This window comes from Topomyia yanbarensis, chromosome 3 (genome assembly GCF_030247195.1).
Source record: "Topomyia yanbarensis strain Yona2022 chromosome 3, ASM3024719v1, whole genome shotgun sequence".
In the NCBI taxonomy this organism is placed as follows: domain Eukaryota; kingdom Metazoa; phylum Arthropoda; class Insecta; order Diptera; family Culicidae; genus Topomyia; species Topomyia yanbarensis.
The window spans coordinates 81301366-81322015 of record NC_080672.1 but is presented as its reverse complement, the minus strand read 5'-3'; the positions used below and the strand labels follow the sequence as shown (position 1 = coordinate 81322015).

The following is a 20650-nucleotide window of genomic DNA, read 5'->3' as shown; positions in this document are numbered from 1 at the left end:
AACCTGCCATCAACCTGAATTGGAAATCAGCAAACAGCGCCGCCGACGAAAACACACAAAAACCTTGCATAATTACTCAAACAACAATTAAAACATCCCACCGTATGTATCTAGGTATAATTTTTCGACCACGGAAAACCATATCCGCGTCGTAATACACCGTTTCGCCTAATTTCTTTTCCACCACCGCCGCTGGCTGATACAAACCCATCACCAGTAAATTAAGCTGCGAGAAAATTTTCGGAACGATTCACCAGTACGAGCCTTCCTCACACACACACACACAGGTGCGCCAATTATTCATTGCACTTTTTCCTAATTAAAAGCATTTATTCATTCGTTTGTTGATGGACGTGGAAACCCGCTTGCGGTCTGTCGGTCGGTGCGTGTACATGCCGTGATTGCATTACCCAGTAAACCAGTTTAGTGCACTGGCGCGCGCTGGTGGATTATCCATCTAGATGTATGCAATTAACAGTGGATCAATCTGATAACATTTACAATGTGGTGCCACTGCGGTTGTTGTTTAATGGAAGTGTGAATTACCGCGGCGGCAGGGGGGTTGAGTGCGATAAAGCGAAGTAAAACAATTTTTTTGTTGATTTCTGATTATTTTTATACTTGAATTAATTTGTTGTCTGCTGTGAAAAACAAAATGGTTACACCACGCTATTCCTCCTATAAAATAAATTAGGAAATTGATAACTGGTAAAATAATACAGAAACAGTTATAAAGATAATATCTTTATAGCTGTTTCTATATTATTTTACCAGTTATCTTAGTTATATTATAAACTAATTGACCGTTAGAGTCGCTTCCACGATTATACGCCCGCTTGTAAAGTAAAGCGGCGTTACAAAAATTCCGCCCAGATGACCACTGTTCGAAAGCGGTCACCCAGAGCGGGGGCATTTTTGCGATATGATCGAAATCATACCAACATCTGGGTTGTCAGCATCAATATCCTCACTATCCGTTCATTGGATATTATGCTCCCCAAGACAAGGATAGCTGAGTGAGGGAAACGAGAGAGCTACCCAAACAGCCGGTACACGTTTCGCTAGCGATGGGTAACCAACGAAACAGGCAGAAAAACGCGGGAATTTGTTTTGCACTTAACATCCGTTGCGGCTCACCAAAACACGTGGTTGACGTTGAATTCTGTCAAACGTTAATAGGGTTCTGATAAGACAAGATTTGCCTGCCCCATGTATCTAGCGTGCAAATATCAGGGGGAAGATGGTCCAGAACAGGTTTCAAACAGGTACGGATTTTAACATATAAGAATTTTACGACCCCTGCTTTCAGCGAATTGGCATTGACATAAGAAGGGTCAACATCACATTCCAGTACAGTGGTTGTCAACATTCCTGTGAGAAGAATTAGGCCGTCTCAGAGATGCCAGGTACTTTTTTCAAATGTCTGAAATAATAGTTTTAAAAGTCTGGGAAGAACAAAAATGTCAGGAAAACTAGTGTAATCAAAAGCCGTTACATTCAAAAATCTGCAAATATCTGCAACCAAACTAAAAAATCTGCAAATATCTGCGTCATCGAAGAAATCTGCAGCTTAAATTAAAGGTCTGCGAATTTGCAGACTTGTCTGCAAATCTGGCATCTCTGGGCCGTCTTGTCGATGAACATTGTGTTTGAGAATTAAGACTTTTTTGGTCTGAAAAGGTAAACAAACCCGGAGCTCCGCTGAATCAGTGCTGCCAGGGACAGTTTAAGTGAACTGTGACATTTAAATTTATCTTGGTTGTTTCGAAATCGTATTAAAAACTGATAAAACCTTGCAATTTAGACTGTAGTAGACAACCATTTCCATGTAATTGAACTATTATAAAAATTCTAGGATAATTGTATTGAGCATTGACAATTTTAAGGAAAAATAGTTTATGAACCCTATATGCCCTAGAAAAAAGTTTAACATGAACCGTTTTATCGTGTTTATCGTGTTTTCGGCTTCGAAAACACAAACGAACTAATTAGCACCGTTTATATGAATACACGAGTCTAAGTGTTTATGAAATCTCAACGGCGAATTCGGTTCGGATTACCGAAATTTGTTTTTCTATCCGCGGTTTTTAGCTACGCTACGGAAAGATGTCAAAAGTTCCACAATTGATGTTCACTGCCATTCTGAAAACGAAGATGGCGGGCGGAGAATAGAAACTCAAAATGGTGAGCTTTTCTTGGCGATTGATCATATTAAACCATGAAATCTGAATGTTTTCGGTTTGGCAAAGTGCCAATCTAAATAAAAGCTGGCGAACTTTTGATGATGATTTATTTGAAACCATGCAATGTGGATTTTTTTGCATGACAAAGATGCCCAGGTGGCAATAATTGAGGTTCGCTATCATTTTTAAATCCAAGACGACAACCCAAACTTCAAGATGGCTAACTTATCATTACGATTTACCGTAAAACCACCCTTGGGTATTTTGAGCGTAAAAGGTTTCTAGAGATCGATAATTTATGTACAGCATCATGTTTAAATCTAAGATGGGTAACCTAAATTCAAAATGGCGACCATCCCATGGCGGTATATTTTAAGAAAACAAGCAATAAGTCTAGTTAGTGTCCGAAGAAAATGTTTAGCAATCAATAATTGATGTTAGCTGCCATTTTATATTTGAATATGGAAGAGCAGAGCTCAATGAAGGTGTATTTTTATAACATTTTTTCATGTAAAAGTACGTAATGAATAAGTTAAATTACAGACGAAGACTTTTTATGGCAATTTATCATCTGATAACGATTAGTAGCCTATATTTCCAACTGGGAGATTTAAGAACCTTCGACAAAAGGTGCTTCGATAACAAGCCACGGGTAGACACATTTGTCTACTGCTGTGGCAGAGCGTGAGGGTTAATGCACATGTATTTTAGTGATGACAGGTAGCAATAAGGGATCAGGAAGGAGTAACTTGAAGTGTTCGTTTTGGCAACAGGTAGTCCTATTTGTCTACAAATACAAAAGCAACACGACGAAGAAGGACAACCGGTGACACCGAAGAGTGTCGTTTAACATTCGACGCCGAGTTTACCTCAGGTACATACGACCGGGTAGATCTAGCGATGTTGGCGTGCATCAAGATTACAACAGAGACAGTAGATAACACTAATTTAAAAATTTTGTATCGATTTTGTTAGTAATTTTCGGCAAATTTAATACTAAGAGAAACGAAAGCGATGAAACTGATAGGTATTCTAGAGTGGATCAGTTATAAACTTAGGACGGAAAACTAGTACTACGCAGGCTCATATGGACATGATCGAAAGGAAATTTGAAGAATCCTTTGCTTTCTGCTAGTAGGAGTTGTCCGTTATCTTCTTCAAAGAAGCGCTTTGAAGATTTTTTTTGAAAAACATGTTTGGGATACTCTACGCAGATATTTGTCAATATCTTGTATAAACAACCGATCATCGTAACAGACTTACAGTTCGAAAGGTAATGATTTGTCCTTTCTAAAAATGTGCAATAAGTGTAGTTTAAATTTATTAAGGTTTCAAGCGACTAAAGTATAAGTATAATTTTCGTCATGTTTTAGATGATTTTTTTGCCTTTCTCCTATAGAAAGGCTATGCAATCACTCTGAAAATCGACTGCCGAAACGAGGTCCGGAGGGTTAAGTCTCTTATACTATTCGACTCAGTTCGTCGAGTTCGGCAAATGTCGTGTGTGTATGTATGTGACCAATAAATGCACATCGGCTACTCGGAGATCGCCGAGCCAATTTTCTCGAACTTAGTGTCAAATGAAATGTACTCATAGGCTGCTATTGAATTTCATTTAATTCCAACTTCCGGTTCCGGAGTTACGGGTTGAAGAGTCCGGCCACGCATGAAATTCCCATATAAATCGGAATCAGCATGCTGTCTAAACGATGCAAAATTTCATAAAATGTGTTCTAAATTAGTTGGATTTATAGCTTCAGTTCACTGATACCCAATTAAACCAACATTGACCACGCTGGACATCTTCTGCAGAACCCGAAGCTTCGAGAAAGTGGTCAAGTTCCTGAATTGAATGCACATCTGCTTCTCAGAAATGTCTCATTCGATTTTCTCAAATTTAGTCCCAAATGAAAGCCATAGCATCCCTATTGACTGCTATTAAATTCCATTGGAATCGGAGTTCTGATTCCTGGGTTACGGGTTGAAATACGTGGTCATTAGAGTGACAGGAAAAAAATGACCCCTATCGGCACACCCTGCTTCGATTCCTAGTCCCACCAGGAGTACTTGCACCAAATTTGAAGCAAATCGGACAAGTCTAGCTACCGGACCAACGTGCCTGAAGCTTGTATGGGATTTTTCGACAATTTACATGGAGTAAACCCACTAACTCGCAGTTTTGCCGCTAGGTGGCACTGTATGTATCGTATGATCACTGTAAGTGAAAATAAGAAAGATAATTTAATTGTCTACAACTTTGTCGAAGACTGCTAGTGAATCCGGCTTTGTTAAAAGAAGTTATTAAACTTTTAACGAAGTGATGTCTGAGTCAGTTTTGCATGAGGCCTAGCAGTGCATGGTTGTGTATCAGAACTCGATTCGCGCGAACAAAACATTTTTGTGGTATAACCGTAAGATTTAGCTCTATGATATGTTCAGAAGAATTGTATTAAATAATACGAGCCATGTTTTGGTTAGAACGTTTTAGTTCCACATTTTACCACATAGAGGGCGCCAACACTAACTTTTCAACGGAAAGAGATAGAAATTAGGTGTCTTCCACAAAGTTGTAGAACAGGCTCTTTGCAATAATTCTTCCGAACATTTTGATATCCTATCTCTCTTCTATAAAAAGTTAATGTTGGTGCCCTCTATGCGGTCACAGTTGGAACTAAAATTTTCTAACCAAAACACAACTCGTATTATGTGTTAAAATTATTCTGAACATACTATTGGGCTAAACCTATCGATTATTTCCCAAAAATGCATTTTTCGTGGGAATCGAGTACTGATATCCCAAGCACTGCTAGGCCCCATGCAAAACTAACTCAGACATCACTTCGTTAAAAGTTTAATAACTTCTTTTAACAAAGCCGGATTCACTAGCAGTCTTGGACAAAGTTGTAGATAATTAAATTATCTTTCTTATTTTCACTTACAGTGATAATACGATACATACAGTGCCACCTAGCGGCAAAACTGCGAGTTAGTGGATTTACTCCATGTAAATTGTCGAAAAATCCCATACAAATTTCAGGCACGTTGGTCCGGTAGCTAGACTTGTCCGATTTGCATCAAATTTGGTGCAAGTAAGTACTCCTGGTGGGACTAGGAATCGAATCAGGGGTGGGCCGATTGAGTTTTCAAAAATTCACTATTTTTCTGGGCAGTCTAGTGGTCATATATCAATCGGTATAATTATTATATCTAAATTATGAAAAACTAATTAGGATGAATTCGAAAATGCTTGAACTTCTTGGTCCAGATCACTAAATGCAAATCAAAGTCTCATTGAGATCCGTTGAGGATGTCTCATTGAGAACCGTTGAGGATTCCGGAAGATCCGAGGAAATGGCCAAGCTCCGCAATTAGATTCATACCTGTTTCTCATGTATTGCTGACTTGATTCTCACAATATTAGTCTTAAACAAAGGGTATAGTATTCACATTGATTGCTATCGAATTTCATTTGAACGAAGTATTTGTTCCGGAGTTATAGGTAAACAATCCGATCACACGTGAATTTCCTATATAAACCTTTTTGCCTTTCGCCCATAGAAAGGTTATGCAATCACTCTGAAAATTGACTAATTAAACTCCTCTCACCTTCAACTCACTTCGTCGAGTTCGACAAATGCATGTGTGCGTATGTATGTGTGTATGTTTGTATGTATATGACCAACAATCGGTTACTCGGAGATGACCGAACCGATTTTCTCAAATAAAAGGTATAGGGTGCTATTGAATTTAATTCTGTTACTTCCCCACATATCGCACAACCATTCCCTTAACCCCTTCATGCCCATGTTGTTTGTGGACAACAATGTTTTTAAACAGTTATAACTTTTGATTGAGATAAGATTTGCTCACAAACACAAGTAAGGCTAATAAATGTGACTATTGCCTTTCATTTTGAGTATTAACTAACAGTTACAAGGATCAGCTCTAGAACTGAAGTTATTGCAATTAGTTTGATTGGATTCCGATGAGCAGTGCTGCCAGGGACAGTTTACGTTGACGATGGAAAATGATTTTTTCATATATTTTCGCTATGTTGCAATATTATTGAAATCTGATAAAACTCATCAATTTATACTGTCTTTGGCTACGTTTTCCACGCAATTGGACTATTGTAAATATTCTAGGAGAATTGTATTGAGCATTGTTTGTTTGTTTGTTTGTTTATTGTCCAGTAGCGTAAGATAAATATCTTTTAAAAATTACTACCTTCGGTTTTACAATACGTACATGTCTGATTAATTGAATTAATGTTAAACTTTAAACTAATCTAACTTTATTTACAAATTACGGTTCCAAAAGTTGATGCAGCCACTCTTGAAAATTGCTTACGACTAAGAACGTTTCACTGCGGGCGGTAACGAATTCCACTTTACCACACCTCGAACGAACAGTGAATTGAACATTGGAAGGTAAAAATTGAGCAGCTTCTAGCACTGCGAGAGAAACACCTATCTTCATGAAAAAAGACTGTTCGTGTTTCTTGATACCACCGTTTTCAGGGAAAAATGGTTTCGAAACCCTTCATGCACTAGAAAAAAGATGGGTGGGTAATGTCAGAGACATAACCGGAGTGAAGTAGAATACACTTTAGACCGGTAAATTCTGCTCTGGAATAAGCAATTTCTATGCGACTTTGTCGACTTTAGCACATTCATAGTTTATTTGGAGTATTTTTGGAATTATCAAGTTGACAATTTGCAACATTCTTTGAAAATATTGTTGAACTTTTATGAATGAAGGCACGCAAACGAGCGTTTGACCGTCGTCCTACTACCAGCATCAGAGAAGTAGCAGATCAGCATTTTTCGCTACATGGCCTGTACCAAACAAACCGCTCGTAAGTCCACCGGAGGAAAGGCTCCCCGCAAGCAGTTGGCAACAGCCCCCTGGCAACCCTATACCATCATATGGAGTTTGACAGCGACCGACATGTATGGGGTGTTATAGCTATAAAGCCCCAAACAAAGAATTATGTTCGGCACTATGCTCGATATTCAAGCATTCCACACGACGTTTTGCATCTTGTGGGATGATTTAATAATTTAATTTAATTGACATTTTGTAACTAAATACAGCTTCTAATCATTCGGTTCAAAATCAATGTTTTGCCTTTCATGGCAGTGATGCTGGCTGTACAGAGACGTCGTTCTTGACAGGGGGCTGGTTGGCAACGAAGGCCGTGTAAAAGTGCCCCAGTCACGGTTGGCGTTAAGAAGCCTCATCACTACCGAACAGAAACAGTCGGCCTGCGAAAAATTCACAGCTATCAGAAATCGAGCGGGCCTAAATTGTGACCCAAAATAAACCACAAACCAACAAGTTCTTTTCAGGACCAGCCAATTATAAAGTATTATTATTATAAATGAAATTTTCCATTGCCTTACAACCTCCCTCCCCCTTTCCACCCGGCTTGAATAACTATCAATCTTGATGATGCTGTGCGGCGGGGGCACTAGTTTTTATTATAGTGGAAAATTTAGGTTTGCGCGTTTTTCCCAAAAGTTTTTTAGCTGTGCGTTTTCAAGGAAGTTGTAGTTGAATTCAAAATAAAATAGTTTATTTCTATTGTCAGAGATGGACCTTCCAACGAAAACTAGTTTGGCTCGCTTGGAATCGAATTGTATGGACCAACCACTGCTTTCACAAAATCTGTTATTTTCAGTAATTGAACATTCTACACAACTAGTCACAACTATTTCCAATCAGCGCAAAAATCGAAGATTTTATTTCAGTACAATAGCAGATTTTCACTTTTAGAAAAACAGGCAACATTCTGGCCGAAACGGAGCACCTATATCGAAACGTTAGAAAACGTTCGATTTTTGTAAATTGAATCATTACACTAACCTGTCTACAAATCACACAAATAACTTTTTTATTTTGTGCCATTCTACTTGAAAGCGACGGTATTGTTCACAAGTGGCTCACTTACCATCCAACGCCCTTGGCAAGCCACTTTCTGATGCTTGTAATAACAAAATTTCAATTTCATTCTTTGTCGATAAATTAATGGCCCTGAAAAGGGCCTTTTGTTTGGGCAGTGTTCGGAATTTACTTGGAGCTGGTGTATATGGTAATAGTTTTGGTGCCATCGAAGACGGCGTGATTGGCTAACTTTCTAGCAGCAGCAAACGGACGACGCGTCGACGGTTTGAATTTTGCGGGAGATGCTGCAAACAAACTGCTGCATTCTGATGCTGCAAACGAACTGATCGTGAACAACAGCATGCTAAGTTTTTATACCTGACTACAGCACAATGTAAGCTCGTCCTTTTTTGTGTTGTCCTCAATATGTGTTTTTCGTAGCTCCACCCCTTCGTTGGTCGACCACATATTTTTGATAAAGAACAAAATTGAAATTGTGTTTTCAATACGGAGGTTATCAAACACTCAGGGTAAAAAGAGTAATGTAATACGGCACCTTGGTAAAATGTTTGAGAATTGAAACCTTTTTTGAATGCGCCTAGTAAACACGAAACTGTAAACAAACAAACAAATGATAACTTTTTCTTTTGTGAAATACGTGAAATCGACGATATTGTTCACAAGTAGCTCACTTGCCATCGAACGCTCTTGGCAAGCTACTTTCGGATGCTTGTAATAACAAAACTTCAATTCGATTCTTTGTTGATAAATGGCCCGTACCAAACAAACCGCTCGTAAGTCCACCAGAGGAAAGCCTCCCCGCAAACAGTAAGCAACGAAGGTCGTGTAAAAGTACCCCAGTCACGGTTGGCGTTAGGAAGCCTCATCACTACTGAACAGAAACTGTCGCCCTGCGAGAAATTCACAGCTATCAGCAATCGAGCAGGCCCAAATTGTGACCCAAAATAAACCACAAACCAACAAGTTTTTTTCAGGACCAGCCAATTATATTCCAGTAAGATATAAATGAAATTTTCGTTTTCCATTGCCTTACAACCTCTTTCCTCCCGGCTTGAATTACTATCAATCTTGATGATGCTGTGCGGCGGGACACAGGCAGTTTCCATTATAGTGGAAAATTTAGGTTTGCGCGTTTTTCCCAAAAGTTTTTTAGCTGTGCTGTTTTCAAGGAAGTTGTAGTTGAATTCAAAATAAAATAGTTTTCTTCAATTGTCAGAGGTGGACCTTCCAACGAAAACTAGTCTGGCTCGCTTGGAATCGAATTGTATGGACCAACCATAGCTTTCACAAAATCCGTTATTTTCAGTAATTGTACATTCTACAGAATTAGTCACAACTATTTCCAATCAGCGCAAAAATCCAAGGTTTTCATTCAATACAACAGCAGATTTTCACGTTTGAAAAAACAGGCAGCATTCTGGCCGAAAATTTTGAAACGGAGCACCTATATCGAAACGTTAGAAAACGTTCGATTTGTGTAAATTGAATCATTACACTAAACTGTCTATAAATCACAAATAACTTTTGATTTTGTGCCATTCTCGTGAAAGCGACGGTATTGTTCACAAGTGGCTCACTTACCATCCAACGCTCTTGACAAGCTGATGCTTGTAATAACAAAACTTCAATTTCATTCTTTGTCGATAAATTGATGGCCTTGAAAAGGGCCTTTTGTTTGGGCAGTGTTCTAAATTTACTTGGTGCTGGTGTATATGGTAACAGTTTTGGTTTCATCGAAGACGGCGTGCTTGGCCAACTCTTCTGACAGCAGCAAACGGACGGCGGTTTGAATTTTGCGGGCGATGCTGCAAACGAACTGCTGTATGCTGATGCTGGAAACGAACTGAGCGTGAGCAACAGCATGCTGAGTTTTTATACCTGACTACAGCACAAAGTAAGCTCGTCCTTTTTTTGTGTTTTCCTCAATATGTGTTCTTCGTAGCTCCACACCTTTGTTGGCCGACCACATATTTTTGATAAAGAACAAAATTGAAATTGTGTTTCCACTACGGAGATTATCGAACACTCAGGGTAAAGAGAGTAATGTAATACGGCACCTTGGTAAAATGTTTGAGAATTGAAACCTTTTTTGAATGCGCCTAGTAAAAATGTTTTCCACTTCACTCCAGTTTGTTTCTGACCATATTTGCAATTTGCGTACTGAAATAAATCATAATTTAGGGTTTAACATAAATTGCTCTCCAGGGAGAAACAGTCCATGAAACAGAAAATGCAAACTTATTCTTTGAAATGATTTTGGTGGCCCTGAAAAGGGCCTTTTTTATAATGATACAAGTGAGTTCTACCTTTTCAACTTTCAAATCCATACAAAGTGCGTCCCTGCCGCTTCAGAGTATAGACGACATTCATTGCCGTTTTGCGCTTGGCGTGTTCAGTGTAGGTCACGGCATCTCGGATGACATTTTCTTGCACACCATCATCATTCGTAGATTAAATCGAAGATGCATTTTACACCACCACGACGAGCCAGACGCCGAATGGCGGATTTGGTGATTCCCTGCATTTTATCACGAAGAACCTTGCGATGACGCTTGGTGCGGGAACGCAAACATGATACCGCTCATTGTACCGTCCGGACGAGTATGTTGCTCGTGTGGTAAGCGAGCACCCACTGATACAAAACAAGCTCGCGTGACCTGTATATATAACATTCCCGTATGTAATGAAACGCTTACATGCTCCTTTTTGACGGCTCTGCGTGGGATATGCTGGCAAATTGAGCATTTTCCTCGCTGTTTTCTGAAAATCCTTGTTTTGGTTTATTTATAGTAGTCGCAGTAATTCCGAAATTTAATACGAAATACGTGCACAAATTTCCGATCAGATAGTGCAAAAATATTGCCATTTCGTCCAGTAGAACGGAAGATATTCGCACCACCACCCCATCCCACCTCCTACAGAACCATAACTCTCTCATTCCCATCACCTTCATTCACCAGGCTTACCAAACTAAGTTGGGATGGTGGCTCTGGGTTGCAAGTTTTTCATCCCCCTTACACACCCACCCCCGCATGTCCAAATAAGTTAGCAAGAAAACACCATTGAACTAATGCTGATTAAGCTAATTAGAGTATGATATTTTTTGTTTCAAGTATTTCAGCGTCGACACGTAGCTCAACAAGTGCATGGATGGCGAGCTATTGCGTATAGGTGTTCTATGAATGTAATAGACATTTCTACAATTTTTTTTTATTTCGATTATAGAGGTTTTAACCTTAAGGTCATTCGCCTCTTCGGGTTAGAAAAATCTCTTATGAAAAATTTCTAACCCTATGTGCGGGGTCGGGACTCGAACCCAGGTGCGCTGCGTGCAAGGCAATCGATTTACGAATACGCTACGCCAGCCCACATTTCTACAATTATATTGAACATAACCAGTCATGGAATCATAGTTTGGAGAAATGAGAAAGGCACAATTGCACTACTAGGTGGATTAAAACAGGTTTTTGGTATATTATTTTCAAGACTCTAAGGAACATTTTTTTATACCGATACCGATCGAAAACCTCGTTTAACACAATGTAGTAAATTACAACAATTTTTGAAAATTTTGAACGAGAACCTCCACTTAAGGGGAGCGTCTGGTGTAAAGTGCTCAAACCGAAATTAATTTTGTTTTACGATTTTGAAGGTAAGGTAACAATGGACCTATTGTGTAATGTAAAGATATATTTATACATTCATTATGCACGAAAGAATGTATTTTTCAGTCAAGCAGAGCCACACATTCGAGTGTCCAAAGAATATACGTCCAACCAGTTCCACGCCGAGGGCGCCACAGCGAACATGACAACTCTGAATAAAATTGTCTGAAACAGGAAATTCAGTAAGATTTATAAAGCTTAGACTTGAACTAGAGATGGTCGGGTTTCAATTTTTTGGAAACCCGAACCCGAGAGCTTAAAAATTGAAAAACCCGATCTGAGCCCGAGAATGAAAATTTTGTAAAACCCGAACCCGACCCGAACCCGAGAGCTTAAAAATTTAAAAACTCGAACCCGACCCAAAAGAAAAAAATACTTTGAATAATCCGATCTGAACCGGACTTGATAATATAGAGAATCAACCGAAGATCCCGAGTTGGACTGGTTGGTACGATCAAATTTGTGTCGAAGGGTGTCAATCAAGATTCTCTGACGCGTTCATGGTGTCACATCATTAGCTAGTACGGTATGCGCACCAGGAGAGATACTTCGACATATCCAATCTCGGAACTACTCAAAATTTCTACAAATCCGTTAATGGCTTGAACAGAACACATCTTTTCCTTGAGATCGTGGAAATGTATTTTCATGAATGAATCCGGATCATGCAACGACGCAGCTCGGGGAAAATCTGACAGAAAGTTCTTGTTTCATATATGGTCGGTGTTAAGTTATGTGGGGCTATGCGTAAAGTATGCTCTTTTGTTCCCCAGCATGTACTTCTAAAATTTTATTATGCGCACATCCACTCATTGTTGAACTACCTTGTATCTGTGTAGGGCCGTGCCAGTATTTCGAATCTGAAAAAGCTACAAACGCTTCAAAACAGATGTCTTAAAATTATTTATAAAAAATCATTTATGTACCCTACTATTTTGTTATACAATAACAATGCCCATAACATTTTACCTTTGCTTGGGTTGACTAACTACCAAACAATAATGTACATCCACAATGCTTTGCATAATACTATTGCTCATAATAATCTAGAATTTACGACAGGAATTCGAGCTCACAGCACCAGACAAGCCAATCATTTATTATACTCCAGAGTATCCACGAACCTTGGTCAAAGACGCATTACTTTCATCGGACCTAAGTTATTCAACCAGCTTCCTACTGATTTAAAGCAAATAACATGTCGCACTCGTTTCCAAGCAAAATTGAAACTAATTTTCAAAAATAAAATAGGAGAATTTTTAATATAAACTTCGTTCACCACCAATCGAGCTTATTCCTTTAGCTATAATTGGTTAACATTTTTTTTAAATAAAAACAATTGATAAATGCATTTTTTATAGCAATAAGTAATAAATAAATTTAAATTATTATGAGCTTCCTGCAAAGCTACGATGGGACCCTTAAAAGGATTCTTTTCCGCTGGGTACTCGCCGTAGCTTCTTGTCAAATTTTGTGTTTTGTCGGTCTCGTATTGTTTTTTTTTTGTTCTCAGCGTTTCCGCGATTCGTAACTTTGTTTTGTTGTGCTGACCTTTTTTTGTGTACGCTGAGAACTGATGTGTCCACTACCAGGGGGCTCCGTTTGTGAGCTTTTTGGTGTGGGGGTAAGAGGCGGGCTATTAAAAAAAAAGTCAGACCGGACTAAATAACAATTGATTGATTTCGAAATTATATATTCATTGTTATCATTATCTCATCTTTTGATAATTTGCGACTTAATCCGGTCTAACGTAACACTGACCATATGAACCAGTGATTTGATAGTGGTGCTAGTATACCATTACCATATGAGTGCCACCAGTCTTCCCAAATGAAAATCGTATTCGCTCTTGTTATGTGCTTATATTAAACCCACATTTCGTGCACAAACTCGAACACGCTATTTCATACCAAAATACGTGCACATGTTCTCCTGCACAACCGAACCCCATGTACGTGCACGGTGTGCGTACACATAGGTTCGTGGCACCAGCTTTCTTTTTCTCACACTCACCATTACTAGCGTTGACTCTTCTTGCCTTGTACGAATCGTTCTCGTGTACGCACCCGGTGTACATACACGGATGCTTGAACTAGAGTTTGTACATCGTTTGCTTGAGTTCGATGTTCGAGGCGAACCTGTACATCGAGACGAAGCATGTTTGAGGTTGAACGCGAGCACATTCCCATTCCCATGAACATCGACAAGTTTTTACACAGGTACAAACTTGTCGATGTTCATGGGAAGTCTGAGTGCCACCGATGTTCATGATCTTAAGGAATTGATTCTAATAAAATGTCGTGTGTTTTGTTCAAGTCATTAGCGAATCTTGTATTGTCTTTTTCAAATGTGGCTAAATTTCAGCCGCCATGATGCCATCAAAGTACCAGCAAATTTGTCCCCGGGCTGCAACGGCCTTTGCAGTCAATGGATCGACACTATGCTAAGAATATACAAATCGAGCCACATTTAAATTTAATTATCATTTTAAATCATGTTTCTGTTAACAATATACATAGTTAAATCTTAATGTACGTATTAAGAAAATGACGATTCAAAGGTGGTAAAGTTTTGTACGGTTATTTGTGTCATCCATTCGTATCACGAAGTAAGGTTAATTACTACAAAAATTGACTGAGTGTTATGTATAGACGTAAACAGCGTCAAAAAGTGGTTGAGTTCAAAACCCGGACCCGATCCGAATCTAATTCTAAATTCGTAAAACCCGAACCCGAAAGTTTAAAGTTTCAAAAACCGGGATCCGACCCGAGCCAGAGAGATTCAAATTTGAAAACCCAGAACCCGACCCGAACCCGAAAAGTTTAAATTTACAGAACCCGGTTCAAAATCTCGAACCCGACCATCTCTAACTTGAACCAAAACAAAAATAAAAGAAAGTTTGAATTTCGGAAAATGGCATCCTAAAAACCATATTTTAATGTAAAACTCGAGAACTTTTCTTCAAAATAATTAGCAGAAAAAAATATTCAGAATACTTAGCGGGTAGCATCCAGCACTACATTGAGTGAAGATAGAATGCCACATTTTTATATTACTATTCCTTGATTCCTTTTTCAATTTATTATATCTCCCGTAATTTCTGTCCCTTCCATCGTATTCTTTAAATTTTCTTTATGTTATGGGCTCTTGGTCCGTGCCTAAATGAACTTTCCTGACAAAAAAGAGCCTGCTAATGGATGCCAAACAATATTCGTTATCCGAGATTCCAATGTTCCGAAAAAAATTATGCAATACATATTGAGCTTAGTCGAACCATATCTGATATGATATCTGATTCTTTCGGACGAAATATAACTCGCTAGGTATTCTGAAAATGTCGAAAGAACTGACGTAGATATTCTCAAATGTGACAGATATCTCGAAAGTCCGTCCAGTTGAGCTCCGAATTGCAATATTCTGTCTAAAATTGTCAAATGACGTTGCTGGCGAAAAGTTTTTTTTTTCTGAATAACTATCCTGTCTATATACCTGCTCACAACGTTGAGATCGGCGGTGTGGTCATCGATTCGAGTTTGTCATGAGATGATCTACTGGAGCATGGTGTTCACTATTTCAAGGACTCTTTGCCCCAGTGAAGGAAGATTTAAATGACAATCGCACTGAACGTAGCCAAATTTAACCTCGTATCAACCTTTAGTGGGACTGCATTATCTAATTACGTCTTCTTCCACAAGATTTATCTCTCTGTTCAGGTGTTCACTGTGCGTCATATACTACACCATTGCACAAAACGCAAGCAAATGGGCCACAACAGCAAAAAGACTCATCGGTGGGATAATTGCTCGAAGAATTATAAGAATGACTCTTACATTGGGAATGCTGAAAAATGTGCCTATAGTGAGGAGAGTCAGCATGATCTATTACCATACCCCGCGTACAAACAGCACCGGAAGCATTTGAAGAGTTCCCTTAACAAATGCTTTAAGCACTATTTGCGGAAATACTAAAAAGAGTTACGCCATTCACCGCAACAAACCGGTATGTTCTCTTGGCTCAGAAACTCAGATGATAAGACATCTTTTACCTATACATTGAAAACCAGTTTTTATCAGCCCTTGTTTTTATGAGTTTTTTTTATCCGATTTTATCGGCCAGCCAGTATTATGAGACTATGTCTAGGGATCAAAGAAGAATATTTGTAGAGCTTCGGTTTATTAAAAAAAAATGAGCAAATATGTTTTGCCATTGTCCCCATTTTGTCAACATAACATAAACAAATGGGGCTGATAAAAACGGGTCTTCGCTGTACTCCTAAAGCTATAGGCAGATGAGATGCCTTGTAATTCCTTAGATTTTTCTCTTGAAAGACCGCCCAATAACACAGCTCGAGCCCGACAGGGCCGCAGCGTGCTATTCTGGTGGAGTTTCAGTTTTGCGCCTTTTTTGCTGTTTTCATTTGTTTTCTTTTTCAGTTCGACTTTTGGAAATGGCACACTTATCCTGACTAATATTATGACATATCTTCACTTATTTTATAAATAAGATCAAAATTTCAGTGCTCCCCTAAGATTGGCGCTCTTGACGGGGGCCAACCCGTACGCTACGGGCCTGATTGAATATTGGTTTATGAAACCAGTTGTCGAATGTTTGAGCCCCATCAGCAAGAATCCTTGGTTTCTGTAGGATAGTAGTAATATCTCTGTAATTGATCCTGTGTGTTAAAATAGAGAACGAAAATTACACAAAGAAATAGCTTTTATGGGAAATGTAGATATACCGAAGTTCTTTTTTCCGTACCGCATAACTTTAAAAATCCGCACAAAAATCGCATAATTTTGAAAACTCGCATGAAAAACTCATGGCTTGAAAAATCCGAATAAAAAACTGTATAATTCGCTAAATTAAAATAAACCCACATAAAAAAGTCACATAAATAAAAATCGCATGAAAACAACTTCATTGTATTCAAAAGAATGAAGATTTTAAAAATCAAGACTGCGAATTATGGGATAATTCTGAAGAAGTATGTCTGACTTTTCTGACACATCATTTTCCACCGTTTGTTCAGCAGCTTGGAAAAATCAAATACAAATGACTGAGTAACTATTTCCAAGATGCTGTTGATACCAGTTCTGATTAGTACTGGTTCTTAGAATATTTTAAAATGAACGTTGACTCGTACGTTTTCATTCCCTTCCGTTTTATGTTTGCTTGTGGATTCCAGTTTGTACACATAATTGTTGGCTATCAGTTTTTTGTCAGCAGCCTGTTGCACGCTAATTTCATCTCTGATCTATAGTTACAGCCAAAAACGAATTACCTTAGAACTCAAAGCACCTTGTTCGAAACAGTTAAACGCAGTCGAGGCAGTATCTCGGATATACATAGCAACCTTCTTCCGTGTTGTTTTATTTACGCACGCGATGTTTACCGAGCGACTCAGACCTATTTTACCCGCACGTTTAGTAGCGACCGGTGCAGTTTTAGGTTATACGCTGACAAATCAGGTTTAATTACGCTCTAGAACGGTTGATCTTATTAACTAGTTGTAAAAAAATAGGTATCTTAAAAAGTACATTTCAAACCTTCGTCCTTTTCGTGAGCATGCAATACCGCTTGTTTGGTTACTATTCTTCTACAGATGGTAAAACAATTTGAAAAATATTGATATGTTGAACATTGAATAATTTTATAGCTTCATGTAAACATGATTTTTACAGTGCATATTATTTTATTAATCGCAATAATACAATGCTCAAAATATCATCTTTAAATTATCTACTTCCATGATGACCACAGCATTTTGATGAAACAAGCCGTTTTATCTATTACTTAAGCCAAACTGGATAAAATCTACCAAAACAAAGTTTCTTTTCTCGATCTGTCAACAGATTTTAAATTATTAAACCTAGCAGAAAAAATTCGACTTCAACTAATGGTAGGCAAACGTTCAATAGCTCAAGCTCGAACAAATAAGATTGAACCAATATTGATAGAAGATAGCTAAAACACAACGGTAACAGTTTCTAATCTAAAGTAACGAATCGGTAACGACGTATGGCAACGCTCACGAACAACAACAAAAGCTAACAGAAATTAACGACTTCACTCCGGCGCCGTTCTGTTTATTATTATAAGAGAACAGGGTTAGAAAAATATCCCAACTATTTCGAATCGATCCCCTTAATACCATTCGATACAAGAAAGGAAATGACTCGATCAATTTCAGTGAAGTTCATCAGGAGATCCACAAAAAATATACACTGAATCACTTTCTCCGGGCATCGTATCGTTATCCAAGATCTCTTCATCACGCGTATCGATCGTGCGAATTGTATTGCGAGATTTGATGAATAAATAATATCCCCCCATCAATTGAATGTCAATTCGACATGACAGGCCGATCGAACGGTCGGTCAGTCGTGTCGTCGAACAAAAGTATCAAAACAAAGTTTAAAATCCACTTTCACTGACCCGATGAACGATGAAGGACCCGGTACAATAAAATGGCATGTGCTATTTTATGGCGTTTTCATTTTTGGCAGTAGACTACACTGATTTAGTCGGTGCTACACTCATCGAAACTTGGGTGTAATCAGTCTGTCTCTTTTTTTTGCAATATATCGGTGTAGCACTAGGTAAAAACGAAAACCCTATTAGTATTTATTTGAAGCCATCCAGCAGCGCGTTTCGCTTCATAATCAGTGTGAAGAGCCCCAGGGAGCGCTACAAATCATTAGCAGCAGTTGCCAAAATATGCAAAACAAAACAAACCTGCGCGAAAGGAAAACACTACAGGGCAAACACTCGAGTTTTGACATATGGCCGATCGCGCCGATGAGATACCTGTGTATTGGATGATCGAATCGGAACCCCGGCCCGGGCCGGTTCTGAAAAGCGACCAGTGAAAGTGTATCTCGGAACTGAATCAAAAAGTTGCCTTTACTTCGTGAGTTTGGTTCGTTCGTAGCATATTCCTCGCCAGAAAGCTGGTTTGAGATTATGCAAAAGGATCAAAGCGTGTACCGCTTTCTTGTAGGCATTAAAAGTGCACACTTTCGTTGCTATCACATGTGTAGCAATTTACGAACATGGTAGGTAACTACCCAAGACGATTTATGATTTAATTCATTCGGGATGTGGAGTGATTGTTGCATCCAACGTTGATAAGGTTTGACTGCTTCCGAACAAGTGATACAATGTTGAAAATGTGTAATCAAGATGCGACTTCCGGTTTGAAAAAAATCACTATAACCCAATGAAGTATTTATTGGAATGGTCTTGACGATTAGATGTCAAAAATCAATGTTTGACGCCATTTAGGAAAACAAGATGGTAACTTCCGGTTTAAACAAATTCACTATAAACCAATTGATTTTGTAGCTAGGATTACAAAATGGTGTCAAACATGGACTATGGGGCCATTTCGATTGTGTAGTAGTGAATTTTGCCAAACCGGAAGTCGCCACCGTGGATTTGAAAAATGGCACTAAACATCGACCTCCGACACCCACTCGTCAAAACCATTACGAAAATACCCATATTTTTATGGTGCAGGTCACAAGGAGTTTTTCTAAAAAAAATTTAAGTCTTTTGCATTCAAAAGGACTATTTTTTGTCGAAATTGCGTAAATGGGCGCAAGAAAAACTCTAAATAATCTCTAAATCTTTTGCATTTACATTTTTTGCAGAAATCGCGTAAATTGCGAAATGTGCGCAAAAACTCCAAATGTTTTCAAAGTCTTTTGCATTGGAATATACTTTTCAGAAATATTCGCGTTTATTGAAAAATTCGTGTAAAAATCCGAGCTTATTGGAAGATCCACGTAAAAAACCTTGTAGAGCAAATAAAGGCGCTATAACCTAGGCCAGGGCAGGGCTGACTATATCTGTCCAATTCCAGGAACTAAGGACCAAAGGAGTGACATTAACCCTCTTAGCCAAGCACTCCCAACGATTTATCGAACCCCCACCAAATTGAAACAGTAGGTAAGGTTGTCCACATATCTTCCTTATTCAAGGTTCAAAATAATTCGTTGATTGAATTCTTCATTAAATTAATAAATTGATTGCCGTATAATTTTGAATCATTCTCATTTTGTACGCTGCACAGTTGGCCTGGCCGCTTTAATGATTGTATTGTGTTACATACTATATGTGCCACACACATTAATATTGACAAGCATGGATCGCTACATGTATCGGCTATGTATGTGTAGACTAAACTAGCCTAGATTAGATTCCCGTGAAAAGCCTTGTGAAAAGATCGGCGTAAAACCGCATAAAAACCTGAGTGTATACTGCTTATACTACTTAACAACCTGCCACCGAGAAAAAAATGTGCCGCCATTTGTAAATGAGCAATTCCATGACGAACTTCGCCGCGCACGGGTTTCGAACAACGGATTGAAGGCGTAAACATCTTGCGTTGCCGCAACCCCACATGGACCAACATGGCTGTCGCAGCTTTTATCGTATTATCAAAAGGTAACGAATGGAAACGTTGCAGGCTTGAGATATTGTCACTGTTTAATTCCGATTAGCTAGCTTAGACACCGCCAGACTTTGGTGGTGAATAAAGCTATAGGGAAGCATGTTGAAGTGTGACCTCAAAGTCCATCGGCAGATGCTAACGGTAAATCCAGCCATTGGTGGAATTTACATATATTACTTGTTTTGACGTGAGTATTATTTTTTCCTTTTTTCAAGGTTTTTAGAAACGGCCAAAGGGTGACATTTCATCTTTTATGTAATTAAAAGAAATTCAAGGATTTCGGCTATTTATTCCCACGCCCGAGGGGCTATTAAATTGACACAAAAAATAGCATTTATACAGTGAACCTAGATGAGCAATTACTCAAACATGGTTCAAATCCGTAAAGGTCGATATCAAGTTTACATCTTTTTTTGACCCATATTCTTGTTATACACTTT

At 38.6% G+C, this 20650-nt stretch overlaps 1 protein-coding gene and 1 non-coding gene across 4 annotated transcripts in view; both read right to left on the bottom strand.

Annotated features, from left to right (window-relative positions):
• LOC131692498 (dnaJ homolog subfamily B member 6) overlaps positions 1–20650 on the bottom strand; it is a 407140-nt gene that overhangs the window by 86584 nt on the left and 299906 nt on the right. The gene's annotated exons all lie outside the window — the stretch shown is intronic.
• LOC131694369 (U4atac minor spliceosomal RNA) lies at positions 853–1013 on the bottom strand. Its single transcript, XR_009306481.1, has one exon. It is a non-coding gene; the product is annotated as a U4atac minor spliceosomal RNA (small nuclear RNA).